The sequence below is a fragment of the Hibiscus syriacus genome, unplaced genomic scaffold, assembly GCF_006381635.1.
Source record: "Hibiscus syriacus cultivar Baekdansim isolate YM2019G1 unplaced genomic scaffold, ASM638163v2 tig00116962_pilon, whole genome shotgun sequence".
In the NCBI taxonomy this organism is placed as follows: Eukaryota; Viridiplantae; Streptophyta; class Magnoliopsida; order Malvales; family Malvaceae; genus Hibiscus; species Hibiscus syriacus.
The window spans coordinates 1,019,013-1,033,089 of record NW_024063488.1 but is presented as its reverse complement, the minus strand read 5'-3'; the positions used below and the strand labels follow the sequence as shown (position 1 = coordinate 1,033,089).

The following is a 14,077-nucleotide window of genomic DNA, read 5'->3' as shown; positions in this document are numbered from 1 at the left end:
ATTTCCCTTAAAACAAAATTTTGTTTCCCGTGTCACCGTTTTCATGAAACAATAGATATCTTTGAGCTTGTTTCCCTTGAAACGAATTCTATCTCTTTTGAGACAACTTCTCTTGAAGCATCATCTGAACCGTTACACTCAGCTCAGACACATACTTGAGATGGTCAAGAAGCATTTCTCAAATCAAAAATAGAATGTGCACATCAGATTTGAACATTTGAAAAATTCAAGATCAGAGATCAGAACTTGAAGATTCAAGAATCAAGATTCCAAACAAACAACCAGAGATCAAGATTTCTCTCCAGAGCCCCAAGATAACATATGTTGCATATGCATTTTAGGAACACCTAAGAGCATTGCATCCATAGCATCACATATATACATAACTTTTTCAGGTTTTAGCTAGAGTCAATTTCAACTTCGCGGCGAAGGATATTGAACTCAAAGTGACACAATTTGCTCGAGAGTAGATTTTAACTTCACGACGGAGAATATCTAACTCGAAGCCAAACTTCACAATAAAGGGGTCATCCACGGTTTCAACTTCACGGCGAAGGGAATCGTGTCCACTCGCAACATACAATACTTGGATTTCAACTTCACGACGAAGGATATTCAAGTCAAGGCTCACCTTCATGACGAATGAGCCATCCGCGATTTCAACTCCACGACGGAGGATATCGTACCCGTACATCCATAATTTTAACTTCACGACAAAGAATATCGTGCCATTTGAGGCTCAACTTCAAGACGAAGGGGCTTATCAGTTTCAGAGCCAATTTCAACTTCACAACGAGGGATATTGGACTCAAGACAACACAAGCTCAAATTCATAATGAAGGGGCGACTATTGTCAACAAACAACTTTTCAATTTCATTTAGAGTCAATTTCAACTTCACAGCGAAGGATATTGAACTCGAGACAACACAAGCTCAACTTCACAGCGAAGGGGCGGCTGGTTGTCAACAAACAATTTCCCAGTTCCAGAGCCAATTTCAACTTCACGACGGAGGATATTGGACTCGGAACAATACTACCCACTTGGATTTCAACTTGACGATGAAAGATATCCAATTACCAGGCTCAACTTCACGACGAATGGGCCACCCGCGGTTTCAGCTTCACGACGAAAGGGAATCGTGTACACAAGCAACATCCATCTCTAGATTGGATTTCAACTTCACGACGAAAGATATCCAACTCAAAGAAGGGTTATCTGTCAACAAAGACCTTCGAGTTCGACTACGCTCAGCTCCAAGACACATAATTTGCAGCATAACTCAAGGCAAGAAGGGTTATCTATCATCAAAGACCTTCGAGTTTGATTACATTCAACTTAGAGGTAAATCAAATTTACAACATAGCTCAAGCAAAGAAGGGCTATCTGTCAACGAAAATTGTCGAGTTCGATTCCATTCAGATCGATGACACCTCAATCACACTATTGTTCAGTTACAATCGAGGTTTTCAAGCCGAGAAGAAGATATGGGTTAGCCGTGCCTTAGTAGCAAGAAGCCTTTTTTCCGTCAGTATAGCTTAAGTCGAGAAAAGCTATATGTCAACGAAGACTTTTCGAGTTCAGTTTCATTCAGCTCGAGGGCATATCAACCACATTGTGGAGTCAAGGGATTACTTTCCAATCGAATTTTTAGCCAAGGTCTTTAAACCGATAAGAAGACCAAAGTGGACTACAATGAGAAGCCACATTCTGATTCAAATCATTTCAAGATGAACTCGACTTCGCGACGGAGGAGTCATCCGCAACTCAATTCGATAGGGAGTTATTCTTCAACTCCACTGAACGAAAATTTGTGTCTTTTTATCTTTGTCCTATTTTTCATTCCACGAAAAAGGACAATAAGGGGAAGCTGTAGACACCCATTTTCTTAAAAGATAGAACTAGCAAGAGTTCATCTCCTAAGAGGACTCTTCCACCACCATATCTTTTAAAGCAACAACCACACCAACAAATGTGCAACAACCGAGCAAGGAGTCTAGTTGCATTAGGATTCTATTGTTAATAGGATTCTAAAAATAGTTAGTTTTTTTCACTATAAATACATGTAATCCTCCCCATTTGTAAGACACGATTTACATACAAGATACAGAGGAAAGCACGAAAAAATACAAAGGCAAAGCTATTGTAAACGATTCGAAAAGGAAATAAAAGGTAGCATCTTTTTTTACATTGATTTGTTCATTTCTCGCATGTGCATGTTGTTTTTCTTGAGATTTGGTTTGAATAACCCAAAGCGTAGGTTGCGCCGATGACCAAAAAGGGGTGGGGTTTCGAAGATTCGAACCTAGATCTACTCCCGAGGCTTGTTCATTTTTTTAAAGTATTTAATATTCCCCCTAAGTCAATCTTAATATTTAATTTACCTTGAAATTTACCCTTTAATTTTACTTTTATATTAATTTTGTCCCATATATATATATTTTTAATTATATATTTTATTTATTTATTTATTATATTCCTTTTTTTATTTTATATTATATTATTTTTATTATATATATTATTATATATATATATGTATTAATTTTTCTCCATTTACTATGTATATATATATTTTCTTAATATTATATTTTATACGTTTTTATATATATATATATTTTCTTAATATTTTATTTTTATTTTTATTTATTTATATATATATATATATATATTATATTTTTACTTTATTATATTTTTTTCTATTATTTTTTTTCTTAATATCATGTATATCTTTATTTTTTATTTGTTTTACTTAGTATTATATATTTATTATTTTTATTTGTTTTAGTAAATACTACTTTATATGTACACATTATTTTTATTCATTTTTAATTTATTTTACCTTTTTTAATTTTTTTTTACTCCATTAATATTTTCCTTTTATCTGTGTCTTTGTTTTTTTTATCATTTTATTCATTTTATTTATTTTTATTACTTTTTTATTATTTTTTACGTGTTTTGTTATTTTCCATTTTTTTCTTGTTTTATTTATTATTCTCACGTTTGCACACTTGCTATCCTAATTCGATTTTATACTCCGCTTCGAGTCAAACGTTTTTATCTTTTAAGGGTATTCAAATCAATCAATTGTAAGTAATTTGAATCGGGTCTGTTAAATTTTAATTTAAATTTTGAATTTTTACAACTAAGACAACCGACAAATTAATTGGTAGCGAAAAGGCGGTTCAAGGGTGCTAATCCTTCTTTGACCGTAACCGACTCCCGAACCCGACACATTTCTGGTAAAAATGCAGATCACGTAAGATGGTGTTCGACCCACTTAAATTCGTTTTAAAATGGTCGGTGACGACTCCAATCCATATTTTTCATGTCGAAGCCCATTTTCGGTGCCCAACCGAAAGACGGTTACGACATTAGTAATCATGACTAAATCATATATTTATTAAATCATTAAATATCAAATCATTAGATTAATAATAATTATTAAATCATTATTAGTAATATTAGTAATCAATTAATCAAGTTAAATAACAAATTTTATTTGATCATTAATATAATAGAATATTATATTATATTTAATTATTTAATGATTTATGAAATTATCTTATCTAATTTTTTAATCTAAATTAATTTATTTTTTTATCTGTAAAGAAAATGAGCAACAACTTTTTTACGATTGTCCATTATAATGGATAGATTATGGAAAATGAGGTCGGAGTAGTTTTTCAGTCTGAAAAACCAATAAATATGATGTTCAAAAAAGACATAACATTTATAGAAATGAAGCATAAGATAGAAAGAAAAATTCGAGCTGCAGTTGATGGTTTGAGGTATAGGTTTATGATATGCCCCAACCCAGTCAGATATGCTGCAGTTCCACTTGAAGAAGATGATGATATTGGAACCATGGTTTGATTACATGAGTCAACCAATATAGCAACTATTGAGTTATTTGTTGATGTGCGTAACATATGTGATGTTCCTGGGTCATCAAGAGGTGTGGCTAAAAATCCATCTGAAATGGTTTTATATAGTCAGTTTGAGGAGCCGACATATAGGTTCCCGAACAGTTTTATGGCACTATTGGAAAGTGTAAATGAAGTCGGGGGGACATCTGCAGCAGCAGAGTATGAGACGAGAAACATACCAGAATTGGTTGTTGATATTGATACTGAAAATCGATGGGGAGAAACTCATGATGATTCAAGCAAAGATGAAGAAATCGAAGAACCCGTTTTGGGCGACGATGAAAATATTTTCGGTGGAGGTACAATTGATGAAGTTCCGGCACCGTATGAAGCTACTCCTCATATGTACGAGATAGACTATGATGCGACGAGGGCACCTGAATTCCCAGACATGATACATTTACCTCTGTACCAAATGAGTGAATCATTCGATAATTCTAGTGAATTTTCAGTTTGGGTGCAATTCAGAGGAAAAAATGAAGCTACGTTGACGATTAAAGAGTACTGCATCAAATGTCATGTTGATGTACATGTTGCAGAGTCTAACCAGAAAACCCTATACACGAAGTGTGTAAAATATGGCCCAGAGTGCAAGTGGAAGATCAGAGTGTCGAAAAATCAAAGGCACGATGTTTGGGTCATCACGAGGTACAATGGACCGCACACATGTTTGCGAAACTCTATCGAACAAGACCACCGACTATTGGACTCCAATGTAATATGCGAATACGTGAAGGTGATGGTTGAAAAGGATCCAAAGATATCTTGTTCAGTGTTAGCTGCATCTATTCGAAGCCAATTTGGATATCAAGTAAAATATGGCAAGGTGTAGAATGCGAAGATGAAGGCAATGAAGCTGACGTATGGAGATTAGGATACATCGTACAATGAGCTACCACATTTGCTACAACCAATGAAGCGATTTATCCCAGGAACCATAGTGAAGTCTCAAACCATGCCCGCATATGACGAAGAAGGTCAACTTCTGCCAGGGAAGAAAATATTTCATAGACTATTTTGGGTATTCAAGGCATGTATTGAAGGATTTCCATTTTGAAAATATATGATCCAAGTAGATGGTACGCGGTTGTATGGTCAATATAGGCATGTACTTTTGATGGCAGTTGCTCAAGATGGTGAGCAAAATATCTTCCCAATTGCATTCGTCATTGTTGAGGGAGAGACAACAGAGGCTTGGGATTTCTTTCTGACCAATCTACGTCAATATGTCGTTCGTGAAGATGGAGTTTGTTTGATATCCGATAGAGGAACGAGTATTTTGACAGTAATTGAACGACCAGGAAGTCGTTGGATACCTCCGTATGCATATCCTACATTTTGTATCCGTCATATTGGCAAGAATAGTATCGACCAGTTTCATAACACACACATTCGTAGCGAGATAGTCAGTATGGGTAAGTTTTATTTTCAATATTTGTGCATTTTTTACGTGGTTTTTTTAATTGCGGTTTAACACAATATATTATGAAACAGGATACGAACTATGTCGACCAAATTTTGACAAGAGATTGGAGAATTTGAAGGTATTTTACGATGATCAACATGTTTGGAAGTGGGCTTCAAAAATACCGTGGGAAAAATAGTCGCAAGCATACGATGAAGGTCGGAGATACGAACATATGGCCACAAACCTTGTTGTGGTCATTAATTCGGTACTAAAAGGTACACACCATCTCCCAATAGCGAGTGTGGTGAAAGAGACGTACTTTAGATTGACTAAAGTTTTGTCGGACAAAGGCAAGGAAATTGAGAGTCTCATAAATAGAGGTAAAACTTGGGTTCCTACAGTGGTGAAATCAATGGAAGTAAATGAACGATTGGTAACATCAATGGTTGTTCATAATTTCGACCGAGTTGGTCATACTTTTGTCTTGTCGTGAATACGCCGTAACGTCGGAGGAGAAAACCAAACATTTAGAGTTGATTTACGATACAAATGGTGTGATTCTGGTCGTTTTCAGGCATAGAAATATCCATGTGCTCATGCAGTCGCTGCATGTATGTATGATGGTGTAAGCGCATACACTTATGTTGATGAATGCTTTCACCTACGTAGGATATTAAATGTCTACAGTTATGCGTTCAGACATATCCCGAATGAATCATATTGGCCCAAAAAGGATCATGATGAATGGCTTCCAAATCCAATGCTTCGCAGAAGTCCAAAGGGTCGACCTGAGTCTATTCGTATTCATACCAGTATGGATTTCCATGCTAGAGAGAGAGGTCAAGTAAAGAGATGCAGATTATGTAGGGGTGAAGGCCATTCAAAAAACAATTTTCCTAATTTACCAAGATATAAGCCTCATAATTAGTAATCATATATGTATTTCTATATATTTATCTAGATTTAATTTTGTAATGATTTATAATTCGAGGACTTGAACAGATTTGAATGGACGTGTGGTTCAATTAACGCCAATTTCGTTACATAACCAATACTCATTCATGGAACACTTGTTTGATTTGTAATAATGATATGATTTGATTTAGTAATGATTTAGTAATCATGATTTAATAATGAATTTATATTTAAAATTATAATAATTATTTAGTAATGATTAGTAATAATGAAATTATTATTAATATTTAATGATTTGATAGTAATGATTAGTAATAATGAAATTATTATTAATATTTAATGATTTGATAGTAATGATTAGTAATATTTAAATTATTATTAATATTTAATGATTTGATAGTAATGATTAGTAATAATGAAATTATTATTAATATTTAATGATTTAATAGTAATGATTTAATAATAATGAAATTATTATTAATATTTAATGATTTTATAGTAAGAGAAAATAACCTCAGTGACCGAAAATTCCTTATAATATACGATTTTGACCAACTTTTTTTCGATTTGCCAAAATGACCAATAAAATCGCAATGCGATCTCTAAATCGCAACGCGATCTCCATTATCGCAAACCAGTTTCCAGAATCGCAAGGCGATTTTTACTATCGCAATGCGAATATGTAAATCGCATTGTGATTCTGACTATCGCAATGCGATAATACATAATCGCAACGCTATTCTGACTATCGCAACGCGATAATACGTAATCGCAACGCGATTCTGACTATCGTAACGCGATTCTGACTATCGCAACGCGATTCTGACTTTCGCAACATTGAATTTCAAATTCGCAACATGTTTTAGTTTCGATACACAAATATTTTGGGTATATAACTACGCAGCAGCAACAACTCATAACCTAAATCCCTAAATCGCACCTCATTTCATCTCCATCTATCACTCTCTCCGGCGATATCCGTTCCTATATCCAACGACATCCTTCCCCATCCGGCAACAGGTTTTAGTTTCGCAGCTCGTTTGTTTAGTAAATTAATTTAAAATAATAAAATCATCTAATGTTGATTATGTTTGGATAGATTTGTGTTTTGGAGGGTCATGGGAGAATGTTCACGGTGTTTTACAATATATGCCTTTACCCATGAATCTTCAACTAAAACTGTCATTAAAAAAGTTAACTTATGAAACTCTAATGTTACATGTTGCAAATAAATTGAATTTAGAGCCCCTAAGTGGATTTAGGCTATCTTATCAGAGAAAAGGTAAAGTTTATTTGTTAACCGACAATGAAGATGTTGAACGATTCATTGCTTACATTAGTGTTTCGCAAGATGATGTTACATTGTATGTTGTTGAACCTAAAACTAGTGAAGTTGGGTCAGTAGCGGGTAGTAATCAACTAAGTTTTTCAACCCCAGTTTATGGTTCTCAAAATTTAATGGTTCCACCACAATTTCATCACCAAGCAAATTTTGTTTCACCACATTTCCAATACCAAACACAATCTCAAAACCCACAACCTTTCCCTAATCCAAATCCCAATAAACTTTCAGCACCAAATTCCGATTTTCGTATTGACCAGTTAGACGATGATGAGCCAACAGAAAAAATTGTGAGTACTAGTCAGTATTCGAAATTTGATCTTGGTCAATACCCGGAATTTGATCTTGGTCAATACTCAGATTTTGATGATGTTTCAGAAGAAGAAACAGACCCTGCATGTAATGATTTTGATATTGGTCAATACCCGAATTTTGATGATGAAACAGCCGCTGCCGAGGAAGATGTTGTTGATGATAATGAGGAGGAAGTTACGAATGTGAATGAACATGTTGAACATCCATTCTGTAATTCATATAACCCTGAAGAATAAGAATAAGAAGCAGAAGAAGAAGAAGAAGAAGAAGAAGAAGAAATCCCCGAAGAAAATACCACGGGAGTATAACTGGAATATGCCAGAATTACTTCAGATACCGGAAGAAGAGTTGGTCAAGATAGCAGTTGATTGTTACACAAAAATTATTTGTATCAAGAAAGATGATTATTTTGATAAAAAGGAAGACTTGAAGATATCATTGTATACGAAATGTGTGGAAGATGGCTATCAACTAAAAGTTAACAAATCAAGCAAAGATCGTTTCGAAACAAGGTGTATGATTGACAAAAACTGTACGTGGCGTATGATTGCAAAGAGGATAAAAGATTGCGAAATGTTTCAAGTTAGGACTTTTATTGATAAACATACATGTTCAAGAACCCAAGTTTTTCCTCACCATAGACAGGCAAACAAAAAGGTGTTGGGTGGTTTTCTGGCTGAGTTAATGTTTTTGAACGGCAGGGTATATCGGGGACATGAAATTATGACTGACATGAATGCTCGGTTCAAGATTAGTATCTCATATTCTCAAGCTTGGAGAGCCAAATGTTATGACTTGGAATTGTTGAGGGGTCGCCAGAAGCATCGTTTGCCCAACTGTCGGCTTATTGTCACAATTTAAAGCTGAAAAATCCTGGGTCGGTAACTCATATCAAAACAGATAGATATGGACGCTTTGAGTTACTGTTTATCGCCGTTGGTGTTGCGGTTAGTAAATCAATATAATTTTGTTGACTCATTTTTGTTAGTTACATGCATTTCACATTTAAATGATTATATTTATTGTGTATATTATTTTGTAGATTCGTTCGTTTATTACTTGCATGCGCCCAGTTATTATAGTTGACAGAGCACATTTGAAAGGTCGATACCTTGGAGTAAACTTATTAGCAGTAGTAATGGATGCGAACAATGTGATATTGCCAATAGCTTACGGGGTTGGCAAATCTGAAACCTCTGATTCATGGACATGGTTTATGGGGCATCTTAGGGATTGCATAGGTCCTATTAGAAATCTGACAATCATATCCGATAGGGCAAACTCAATTGACAACGTTGTTAGAAGGTGTTTCCCAGATGCTTTTCATGGACTTTGTGGTGTTCGTTTGTATAGAAATCTAAAATCAAGATCTGCTGGTATAAAAAATCACAAATGGACATACTGGAAGGCTGTAAAAGCTTATCGGGAAGTGGATTTTAATAAGCATATAAATTGTTTAAAACGTGTTTTGCCTCAGTGTGCTCAAACACTAGAAGATGTCGGGTTTGAAAGATGGTCAAGAGTACATCAACTTGGAGCAAGATATGGTTTCATGACGTCTAATAGTGCAAAATCAATCAACGCTCTAAGTCGTCATTCCCGAAAATTACCCATTACTATGTTAATGGAGATTTTTTGAGCCTCTATTCAACAGCGGTACTACAAGAAAAGAAACCATGCAGGTATTATTTCTTTAAATTCGTAACTTATCATATATTTTACTAAGTATTATTTATTTATTTAAATTTACAGGAACATTGGAACATCGTGTTACACCATGGACTGAAAAAAAGATAACAAAACGTGTTGTGAAGTCAACGTCATGGAGAGTTGAACCATGTTCAAACACTTTGTTTAAAGTACTGGATAATAACTTAAATGGGTTTGTCGATCTAAATGCAAAGACGTGTAGTTGTATGAAATGGAAAACATCTGGTTATCCGTGTAACCATGTTATAAAAGTTGCTCTTCATCTAAACCAAGATGATTTAAGCGCATACGCTATGGATTGCTACACTACAGAAGTATATCGACATACTTATGCCGAGATTATCTACCCTATTCCACATCCTTCTGAGTGGGACATACCAGATGACTTACAAATAGTTTTGCCACCAGCCATGGACAGAAGGCTTCCTGGCCGACCAAAAAGTCACGATCGTATACCGTCTAAGGGTGAAGAGAAGAAGAGATCGACATTTAGTCGGTGCAAGGAAAGTGGTCATACAAGGTTGACATGTGGATCACCAGTGCCATCACAATCATCTTTTCCTCTACCAAAATATGGATCCTCATCAAAATCCAAAGCTCATATGGTGTCAAGCAAAAGGCAATCAAAATCAAAATCCCAATCACAATCGGCTTCACCTTTTGGGACTATTAACTTAGGTGATTTTTAAATGCAAACGTTTTATTATGTGTATTTTATGTGTAAACTTTTAACATTTTCAGTTAGGCATTTATTAGTAACTTGATTTTGAACATTGCTATGATATGTTCAGTTGTTATCACTTGTTACACATTCATTTGAATATCGCAACGCGAATTTGACTATTATGTGTATTTTATGTGTAAACTTTTAACATTTTCAGTTAGGCATGTATTAGTAACTTGAGTTTGAACATTGCTATGATTTGTTCAGTTGTTATCACTTATTACACATTCATTTAAATATCGCAATGTAAATTTGACTATCGCAACGAGAATTTGACTATCGCAATGCGAATTGACTATCGCAACGCAAAAATCGCAACGCGAATTTGACTATCGCAACGCGAATTTGACTATCGCAACGTGAATTTGATTATTGCAACGAGAAAATCGCAACGTGAATTTGATTATCGCAACGGGAATTTGACTATCGCGACGAGAAAATCGCAAAGCGTATTAGACCATCGCAACACGAATTGACTTTCGCGTGGCGATTTTGGCTTTCGCATTGCGATTTTGACTATCGCAACGTGAATTTGATTATCGCAACGGGAATTTGACTATCGCAACGAGAAAATCGCATAGCGTATTAGACTATCGCAACGTCTTTTGCCTGAAATATGATGCAGATTGAAATCAACAAAATCAACTTTTACATTTCAATCAATTAAACAAGCATAAATAAGAATTATTTACACATCAATTAAACAAATCAACTTTTACAAATCAATTAAACAAGCAAAAAATAATAATAATTCTTATTTTCCTCATCAATTAAACAAATCAGACTTTTAAGAATCAATTAAACAATAAAAAAAAGTGTACCCCAGACAGTTGTTTATGCACCCATACATCAATTTCACACAGCTCACTTCAGGATTAACCTGCAGAAACCAAACATTTGCTCAAACAACACTTTCTACACATCTAAAACCAACAAACAACAAATTATTGAATTCTAGGTACTTAACAACACTTGCATTTGACTTACCAATTGTTTATGGACACTTTCATAACGCGGATGCAGGTAGGCAACGTCTCGCATATATTGCTCTAGCCATAAAATGCCGAAACCACAAGCCTACTGCACCTCTATCTCTATCGGTGGGAGGTAAAAACTATATACTTTCTGTCATCAAACGCTCCAAGCACATACATACGAGAGGACCACAATCCCCTCTGGCTTCCTACGTTTGTTGTGGCGCAGTCTCGTCTCTGATAACTGTAACATTGAACTTCTTTGGCTTCTTGTTTCCATAATAAGTCCAATAATTAATCGCATCCAAGAATTTAGCCAAATGAGAGCTCCATCCCTTAATAATATCTCTCAAATCAGAAAATGATATGTAATTTATCATGCTATCATATACTATTGTCTTCAGGAATGGGAGCTGAAGCTCGACGAGAAGCCAATGAGTACGTTCCAAAACAGGGATAAACACCTGCAATCATAAATAATAATTCAATTGCGCACTTATTTATGAACACCTTTAAAATATTTACAAAATAAAATAAATACTAACCTTATCGACCTCCCACCATGCAGGATAAAGTTTAGCTTCTCCATTAGCCAACACATATGATTCCTGTCGTTGATTCTTCAAGTGAACTACGTGAAAAGACGTCGGCATAATTGTATATCGCGTATTTTTTTTATTTTTCCTCATTTTCCTTATTATTAGAAGATGTGACACCCATGCATCAATATGCTGTTTTACAAAAAAAGACATATATTAGTGAATTACATAAATTGAAAAAAAATTAATCAAAATGAAATATAAAAAAAATATAAGACTTACCCCTCCATCGAAATAGCCTTTGTCTTCAACCCCTAATAACACACCCAACCAAGACAGATCAATCAACAAATGCATATCATCGTTGAGTTTGTATATGTCAGCGTAACACCCCTGGCTTCGCTCATGTAGATAAAAATCAACTGCGGTCTTAGCCCAAAGGGTATTATCCATAATTGTTTCCGGTAGTTGTTTCCTCTCCTCTTCATCTGCCGGAATGGTACTGGCCGGTAACTCATACGAAAGCCAACAGTTATCCATCATGTCCGACACGTGAGGGGGTTTCTCAATAATTCAACATATTACGCCGTGTGAATCGGGCTCTAGAATGGTGGGAGGGAACTCTTCAACGATGACAGAGGCCTCTTGAACGGTGGGAGGGGACTTTTGAGGGATGATAGGGGCCTCTTGAACGATAGGAGAGGCCTCTTGAACGATGACAGGTGAGTCGGGCTTCTTCTTACGGAATCTTCGCACTATTGGGGTGAACGGAGACATAATGGCACGTGCACGCCGTCTGATGTGTGAACCCCGTCATGCAAGAAAAACCCGACGTAAAGCATCCACCTTATCGGGCCGCTAAAAAATAAATTAAAACATAAATTAGTAAATAAACAGACATGATATTAAACAGTATTCACCCAAGTCATTATTCTATCATAGTTCACAAAATGCATCAGATAACATTCCAGAAGTAAGTACTTATATAAACATTTAAAAGGACAACATATAGGTTTAGTGCATGTTCAAGGACAACATAAAGAGTAGTAGTTTATTCTTGAAACTTAAATTTGCAACACTGTGAAGTTAGTATTTGTCTTTGTCTTTTGGTTGAAGTAATGCAATCCATTCAAGTTTCAATTTGCAGAAGAAGAATAGTTTCTGAAACTTAAAATCGCAACACGAAAATGACTATCGCAATGCGAAAATGACTATCGCAACACGGAAATGACTATCGCAACGCGAATTTGACTATCGCAACGGGATAATCGCAATGCGAAATAAAATCGCAACGCGAAACTAAATTCGCGTTGCGATTTTCATTTTTGCATTGCGATTATCCCGTTGCGATAGTCAAATTCGCGTTGCGATAGTCATTTCCGCGTTGCGATAGTCATTTTCGCGTTGCGATTTTAAGTTTCGTGTTGCGACTATTCTTCTTCTGCAAGTTGAAACTTGAATGGATTGCATTAATTCAACCAAAAGACAAAACAAAGACAAATACTAACTTCACAGGGTTATTTTAGAACTGTTTAGCAGTATTGGCAGCAACCGAACGAATTTACTAAGCAATCCAAGTGAAATGGTTAATCTAAGTGAAATTACGAGTAAATCAAGTTAAATATGAAAAATCTTAAACTTACCTCGTTGCGTAGAGTATGAACCTCATTCTACAATGATACTACCATCTCACGTAGAGCCGCTACCTCACCACGTAAAGTAAATACCTCATCACGCCATGCACCATTGTCATCGCGTAAAGTACCGACCTCCTCACGTAAGGCATTGACCTCATCACGTAACTCTCCTAACTCATCCCGTGGAGGTGGAGATGGAGAACAGGGAGATAATCGTCGAGGCATCTTTGTCGGTCGCCTATCATGAGGTGATGGTGGAGAAGAGGCTCGATGATATGACATAATAGGTGATGGCTCTCGTTGTAGAGGTGTATAGTGTGGTCGATCAGGTGATGGCTCTGGGTGAGGTGATGGCTCTCGAAGTGGAGGCTGCTCATCATCTGTGCCATAAAAAAAACACTTACTAGTAATAACTTGTACTAGTAATAACTTGTTTATATATGGTAGTATTTGTGTTAACTTACATAATTTATTATCGTATATCATAGTAATTCTTCCCAAATTAACAGCCGTCGTTTCCTCTTCCAGGAAATAACCCTAGGAATATCATTTGAAGTTTTTAATGCATATGTCTGCATGTCAGGAAAA

General features: G+C 35.5%; 1 protein-coding gene across 1 annotated transcript in view; it reads left to right on the top strand.

Annotated features, from left to right (window-relative positions):
* The window catches only part of LOC120190489 (probable transcription factor At5g28040), a 28,641-nt gene that overhangs the window by 8,073 nt on the left and 6,491 nt on the right, over nt 1-14,077 (top strand). The gene's annotated exons all lie outside the window — the stretch shown is intronic.